The following is an 8,045-nucleotide window of genomic DNA, read 5'->3' on the forward strand; positions in this document are numbered from 1 at the left end:
CAGGCTGTGGCTAAGCCATGTCTCCGCTATATCCTTTCTTTCAGGAGTGCTAGTTCTGCATGGTTCGCAGGAGAGCTTCTGTAAAGTTTGGAAGGTAGGAGACGAGGTACTGGCAGAAGTAAGGCTGTGGGTACCGGGCGTGAGTCGTGCTTCGGTAGCTCAGTTGGTAGAGCACTTGCCCGCGAAAGGCAAAGGTCCCGAGTTCGAGTCTCGGTCGGGCACACAGTTTTAATCTGCCAGGAAGTTTCATATCAGCGCACACTCCGCTGCAGAGTGAAAGTCTCATTCTGGAAACATCCCCCAGGCTGTGGCTAAGCCATGTCTCCGCTATATCCTTTCTTTCAGGAGTGCTAGTTCTGCATGGTTCGCAGGAGAGCTTCTGTAAAGTTTGGAAGGTAGGAGACGAGGTACTGGCAGAAGTAAGGCTGTGGGTACCGGGCGTGAGTCGTGCTTCGGTAGCTCAGTTGGTAGAGCACTTGCCCGCGAAAGGCAAAGGTCCCGAGTTCGAGTCTCGGTCGGGCACACAGTTTTAATCTGCCAGGAAGTTTCATATCAGCGCACACTCCGCTGCAGAGTGAAAGTCTCATTCTGGAAACATCCCCCAGGCTGTGGCTAAGCCATGTCTCCGCTATATCCTTTCTTTCAGGAGTGCTAGTTCTGCATGGTTCGCAGGAGAGCTTCTGTAAAGTTTGGAAGGTAGGAGACGAGGTACTGGCAGAAGTAAGGCTGTGGGTACCGGGCGTGAGTCGTGCTTCGGTAGCTCAGTTGGTAGAGCACTTGCCCGCGAAAGGCAAAGGTCCCGAGTTCGAGTCTCGGTCGGGCACACAGTTTTAATCTGCCAGGAAGTTTCATATCAGCGCACACTCCGCTGCAGAGTGAAAGTCTCATTCTGGAAACATCCCCCAGGCTGTGGCTAAGCCATGTCTCCGCTATATCCTTTCTTTCAGGAGTGCTAGTTCTGCATGGTTCGCAGGAGAGCTTCTGTAAAGTTTGGAAGGTAGGAGACGAGGTACTGGCAGAAGTAAGGCTGTGGGTACCGGGCGTGAGTCGTGCTTCGGTAGCTCAGTTGGTAGAGCACTTGCCCGCGAAAGGCAAAGGTCCCGAGTTCGAGTCTCGGTCGGGCACACAGTTTTAATCTGCCAGGAAGTTTCATATCAGCGCACACTCCGCTGCAGAGTGAAAGTCTCATTCTGGCAACAAAAATAAGTTACTGGTACTGTTTTTATTATTTAAATCATGAATGACGCAGTTGCAGGCGTTTTTGAAACATCTAATATGGTGAACGAAAGTAACATATACACTCCTGGAAATTGAAATAAGAACACCGTGAATTCATTGTCCCAGGAAGGGGAAACTCTATTGACACATTCCTGGGGTCAGATACATCACATGATCACACTGACAGAACCACAGGCACATAGACACAGGCAACAGAGCATGCACAATGTCGGCACTAGTACAGTGTATATCCACCTTTCGCAGCAATGCAGGCTGCTATTCTCCCATGGAGACGATCGTAGAGATGCTGGATGTAGTCCTGTGGAACGGCTTGCCAAGCCATTTCCACCTGGCGCCTCAGTTGGACCAGCGTTCGTGCCGGACGTGCAGACCGCGTGAGACGACGCTTCATCCAGTCCCAAACATGCTCAATGGGGGACAGATCCGGAGATCTTGCTGGCCAGGGTAGTTGACTTACACCTTCTAGAGCACGTTGGGTGGCACGGGATACATGCGGACGTGCATTGTCCTGTTGGAACAGCAAGTTCCCTTGCCGGTCTAGGAATGGTAGAACGATGGGTTCGATGACGGTTTGGATGTACCGTGCACTATTCAGTGTCCCCTCGACGATCACCAGTGGTTTACGGCCAGTGTAGGAGATCGCTCCCCACACCATGATGCCGGGTGTTGGCCCTGTGTGCCTCGGTCGTATGCAGTCCTGATTGTGGCGCTCACCTGCACGGCGCCAAACACGCATACGACCATCATTGGCACCAAGGCAGAAGCGACTCTCATCGCTGAAGACGACACGTCTCCATTCGTCCCTCCATTCACGCCTGTCGCGACACCACTGGAGGCGGGCTGCACGATGTTGGGGCGTGAGCGGAAGACGGCCTAACGGTGTGCGGGACCGTAGCCCAGCTTCATGGTTGCGAATGGTCCTCGCCGATACCCCAGGAGCAACAGTGTCCCTAATTTGCTGGGAAGTGGCGGTGCGGTCCCCTACGGCACTGCGTAGGATCCTACGGTCTTGGCGTGCATCCGTGCGTCGCTGCGGTCCGGTCCCAGGTCGACGGGCACGTGCACCTTCCGCCGACCACTGGCGACAACATCGATGTACTGTGGAGACCTCACGCCCCACGTGTTGAGCAATTCGGCGGTACGTCCACCCGGCCTCCCGCATGCCCACTATACGCCCTCGCTCAAAGTCCGTCAACTGCACATACGGTTCACGTCCACGCTGTCGCGGCATGCTACCAGTGTTAAAGACTGCGATGGAGCTCCATATGCCACGGCAAACTGGCTGACACTGACGGCGGCGGTGCACAAATGCTGCGCAGCTAGCGCCATTCGACGGCCAACACCGCGGTTCCTGGTGTGTCCGCTGTGCCGTGCGTGTGATCATTGCTTGTACAGCCCTCTCGCAGTGTCCGGAGCAAGTATGGTGGGTCTGACACACCGGTGTCAATGTGTTCTTTTTTCCATTTCCAGGAGTGTATGTTATAACAGTAAAAGGCATATTAAAAGTTCAAGAACCGAACAGGACACGAGCATTTTATGTTTGTGTTTGTTGACCAATTGTATGTAAAGTTTGTTGCATTTTTAACAAACTTCGGTGGTCTGAGATTTAATTTCTTGCACTCATAAGCTTCAGTATGCTATCATATGATTCTCATTAATGGTTTTAATAAGATAATAATTTTGCATCGGTTAGATACTGCTGTAAAGGTTGACAATCGATAGTCAACCTTTGTAGTTGTGGATAGTGATATACTGCAATAATATACAAAGGACGGCCTGAAGTTTGCCACTCTCGTTTGAGAAATTACAAAACTCTTTTTCCTTCTACGGCTGCATACTACACTTACTATTAACACAACTGATAGCTATTGCATTCGGAAAGGGAAAGGTTTATTTTTGTTTGAGTACAGTTAGAACTATCGTTTCGACATTAATCCAAGACACCCAGTTGGTTATTATATTAATTACATATCTACTAGCTCAAAAACCCGGCATTGCCTGGGTATCCATTTTGGCGATTTTCTATTAGAAACGAAAACAAAAAATGAACTGTATTTGTAGTGTTGCATCCCGGATAGTTTCTACGCGTTGGACGAAGCTGCTCCACTTGTCTGCAAACGTTTCTACGGCAACGCATCTTCATAGCTCTATCGATGGCGACTGTTTTCGCCTTCAGCCGTTTGCTCATCGCGATTGAAAGCTGTGAAAAGCGCTGTCAGGTGTCAGGGATTTCCTTAAGTTGACTCGACTGTAGGAGTATCTTGGTAAAGCACTCCGTCGTCAGGCCACGAGTGGCCTACCGGGACCATCCGACCGCCATGTCATCGTCAGTGGAGGATGCGGATAGGAGGGGCGTGAGGTCAGCACACCGCTCTCCTAGCCGTGATGATGGTTTTCTTGACCGAAGCCGCTACTATTCGGAATCACGAGGCTGAGTGCACCCCGAAAAATGGCAACAGCGCATGGCGGCCTGGATGGTCACCCATCCAAGTGCCGACCACGCCCGACAGCGCTTAACTTCGGTGATCCCACGGGAACCGATGTATCCACTGCGGCAAGGCCGTTGCCTAGGAGTATCTTAGTACTAAAGAATAAATGTATTAAAACTTTACACAGGATGCGGAATTTTTTTCACGTAACTCAGTGATTTAACGTCATGTCTCTTAACTATGTGTCCTACAATGATATATTCATGTAGATACATTCAGTGGCGTATGTGGATACAGTGTGAAATATGTGTTGGGAATGGAGTTAGTAGCACACAAGTAATAAATTTAAACATCATGCACAGTGCGACAGTTTTTCAGGCATCTCAGTGTTAATGAATTATGTCCTGAACTATATGTGGTGCCATCCTACAATTTTGTAAGTGCATTTAGCTGCATATGTGTGTACTGTCTACGATGCTGATCGTGAATAGAGTTAGTAGGACTGAGGTAATAAATTTAAACATTATACATGGTGCTGAGTTTCGCACGAATGTCGTTTATGACGTCAGATTTCCTAAACTATGACATGTAGATAGTTCTCTTTCAGACAGAGATTGTTGACAGACAGCAAGAGATGTGTTTACCACCAAGTTTGGTTGAAATTGGTCCAGTGATTTAGCAGGAGACATACATGGACACACACACACACACACACACACACACACACACACACACACACACACACACACACGCACACACACTCTTTTATAATAGATATGGATGTAAAAGAAATTGTCTTCAATTACATGACAGCTAGCTTGTATTTGTCTTACATTTAAATTAATGGTTTACTTGCTTTGTTTAAATGGCTCTGAGCACTATGCGACTTAATTTCTGAGGTCATCAGTCGCCTAGAACGTAGAACTAATTAAACCTAACTAACCTAAGGACACCACACACATCCATGCCCGAGGCAGGATTTGAACCTGCGACTGTAGCGGTCGCTCCGCTCCAGACTGTAGCGCCTAGAACCGCACGGCCACTCAGACCGGCATTTGCTTTGTTGACCGTAAATGCCAAATCTAGTGGAGACAAAAATTATAGTGAAATCTTCACTTTCAAGACAACCACGAGCGACGCACCACGCTAAACAGTTGTCACTGCCCTAGCGCCAGACAAAACTGGTGGGCGGATCGGAAATTGTGGGAGCTTCGTGGGCTCCAGCGATTCGTAACAGAGAGTGCACCGCTGGAGCCCTCTTGTCTGTTTCTCTTAACGAATTACTACTTCTGGTACGGGTTCAGCATACGTGCTAGTGCAGTACGTATTAGTTAGCTGGCTCGTTCGTGGCAGTTGGGATCGATATATACATTTTCTCCGTAGGACGACATGACATGTGTTACGATACTTCGATATTTGAGACCAACACCTAGAGACACGCGCTGGAGTGGCCTCACAGTTTAACGTACCGGTCCATCAGACTGGATAGACTGAAGCCGTCTCGGACAGTACTCAGGTCGTTCGATTCTATTATGCTAGCCATCCCGAGTGTGGGTTTTAGACGTGTCCTCATCTTCATGCCAGCGAACTTTAGGCTGGATAGCGGCTTTCTCTTTAGTTAAACGTTTGACGATTAGGAACAACAGGATAAATTTATCTGGATCTTAGTACAATTATGAGAACGTCTGTTATATATAACGTTGTTCGCGTGTAGACCTCGAATCATATTTATACTGTTCAAGGAGTATGCTCACCGGTTTCGTGTCGTCTTTCTTTGAATATGCGCCACCGATTGCTTAGCGACCAACCGAACTTACGCATCCTGTCTCTGCTGGGATTGGAGGGATGTAGAAAATAATATGTCAGTCGTGAAAAATTAAAAATCCTTGGAAAAATAAAATTGTAAAGTAGTTGGAAATTCGTTTACGAAGTCACATTGTGTCATTAAAAAGAACACGTATCATGAAGAGAGTTGTTATTACTGGCTGTGATACTTTTAAATGATTATTTTCCTTCCACATTTTATGGCGGAAGAAAACTGAAGTTTTTGCTGAAAATTCATTTTAACTCCTAATGGTGGTTCAGCTGATGTACCACTATTTGATTCATGTTAGGTGAAATTGTGCCACATTTGAGTTGACAATATATCACCACAACCTGGACTATTAATGCTGTGAAACAGACAGTAAAGCGTTGTAGACCAGCACAATGAAAAGGCAACGGAGCTCGCGGATTCCGTCCCGACTGATAGATTCGGCATTTCTATTCATTGAAAAATCTTTCAGTTCAGTATAGCTTTGATGTCTACGAAAGCAAATATTGTATAGAACACCGAGAAAACCTCATGATTATTATTTATAATCACTGGAATACACATCCTTTTCACCAGATTTGGTACCCTTTGAGTCTCACCTGTTCGCACATCTGAAGAAATTAGCAGTTAGCAAATATTTTGAGTCCGATGACGAGTTTGTGGCAGCGTAGATGGGTAATGTGGGTATTTTACAGAGCTTCCAGAATCACACTTCGCGGATGGACTCTATTCCATGGGAAACTTGTGGACAAGTCCATTGACTTAAGAGGATAAGTCGAAAAATAAGTGTATTTTGGCCTTTTAGACAGACCTCGGCAATGTGGTTGTATAAAAGTACTGAACTTTATGCTTATTGGGAGAAACCAGTGTATTACGTAACTTTCATCGTGTGCGCATTGTCGGCCGATCAGGTTAGAATTTTGAGAGTCCCTGATTAAAATAATGCAATGGAAACGCTCTCTGTCATCTGGACAGACTGCATGTAGATATGGTGTGCATTACTTTAACATAAAAGCATCACTACTATAAATTGCATCTGACGAACTTTTTCTTTAATCTTTTGGGGGGAATAATTTCTGGAGGCAGGAAAAGAGTGAGGTAGAAATATGTGTAAAACAGGTTTCACTCATGCTGATAATTTATTACAGGGAGCAATAACCCTCATTAAATAAACAAGGTAACTCTGAACAAAAATGAAATTACACTCCCTTACTTTTAACGGTTGCGTGTCGAACGACAAATTAAAAGGGAGAAACCAGTATATGAACTTTAAGATGGAGATAAGATAAAAATGGACATTTCCATGGAAAGGAGGGTAACCCTGCATTAATAACTTATCAATTCAATACGTAACTTAAGACATGGAATTAGATTACATTCCACCATCACTGAAACTATTTGAGAGAACTGGACAGGTTGCAACGCTAGCATCAAAGTTTTCCAGTAAATATGGTAAATTCCATATTTATCAAACCAACCAAAGAAAGTATCCAAAAAGGGTTTCGTTTTGCATCAAATTAAATGTTCTGCACAATGCAACACCCTAAACTTGTCATGTCATGATTTCGTTCACACATAGTGGTGAAGCTGCACACAAAGTTATACCTCAAAAAGTGGAGATTTTCTCCGATCAGGGACTGGACGTTGTGTTGTCGTAATCATCATCATTTCATCCCCACCGACGTGCAAATCGCGGAAGTGGCGTCAAATCGAAAGACTTGCACCCGGCGAACGGTCTACCCGACGGGAGGCTCTAGTCACACGACATTTACGTTTACCTAAAAAAGTGAGAGAATATGCTCCCAAGTTGAGCAAGCTGATCCAAGTAACAATGTTGGGAGTGTGAGTGGTTGCTGTAGGCAATAACCTCTTATGAACAGTTGGAGGCTGACTATTACTCTTCACACGTTACTTCTCCTTTGAAAGAACTTAAAACGGATGAAAATGTGGGAAATTTTCCAAGCCGGAAGGTAACTTTGGCAAATTTAATATGTATACCATTATAAAACAAAACACGGAATGTAAGTAATCAAACGATACCACTATCGTGAGCAAATGGTTGCTTCTAGCATGAATAAAGCCAAAGTTCCTATTTAAGCATTCCTCACGGAGGTAACTGAAGTAATTCAGTAGAAAAACAGAAAGCACCCCAGAATATTCCCAGAATCGAATGAAGTGGTTTTCTCATACTTAATCAACACCTAACCGCACTAACCGAAATAAAATAATCGTAAGATAACTTCCGAAGGAGCATCAGGTCTTACCAAGTTTGCGTCTCGAATCTGAATGTCGTTTTAAAACGCCCATTGGAGGCGGTAGATTTTTTTTAAAAAAAGTGGTGGGGGTTGGAAGTCTCGAAATGTCCATAGGGAAGAAGCTGGAAGCGTTCTGATTTGTGATGAAACAAGCTTGCTGGTTTCCTCGGGGGAAAGATATCGGTGCCAATACTATACAGCACAGAACAAACAAGAAAACTTCTGCTTCCCTCACTGATAGATTCAAACACACTTGTTCACAGATTCTAACTGTGTAGAGATTATCTGTGGAAACAGAGAGGATGTGGC

The 8,045-nt window shown here is 45.6% G+C and overlaps 1 pseudogene; it reads right to left on the bottom strand.

The window, feature by feature from the left end:
• Window positions 1-3,689: 3,689 nt before the first annotated feature.
• LOC126196068 (5S ribosomal RNA) lies at window positions 3,690-3,807 on the bottom strand (annotated as a pseudogene).
• Window positions 3,808-8,045: the final 4,238 nt, after the last annotated feature.

The sequence above is a fragment of the Schistocerca nitens genome, chromosome 7 (genome assembly GCF_023898315.1).
Source record: "Schistocerca nitens isolate TAMUIC-IGC-003100 chromosome 7, iqSchNite1.1, whole genome shotgun sequence".
NCBI classification, from domain to species: Eukaryota; Metazoa; Arthropoda; class Insecta; order Orthoptera; family Acrididae; genus Schistocerca; species Schistocerca nitens.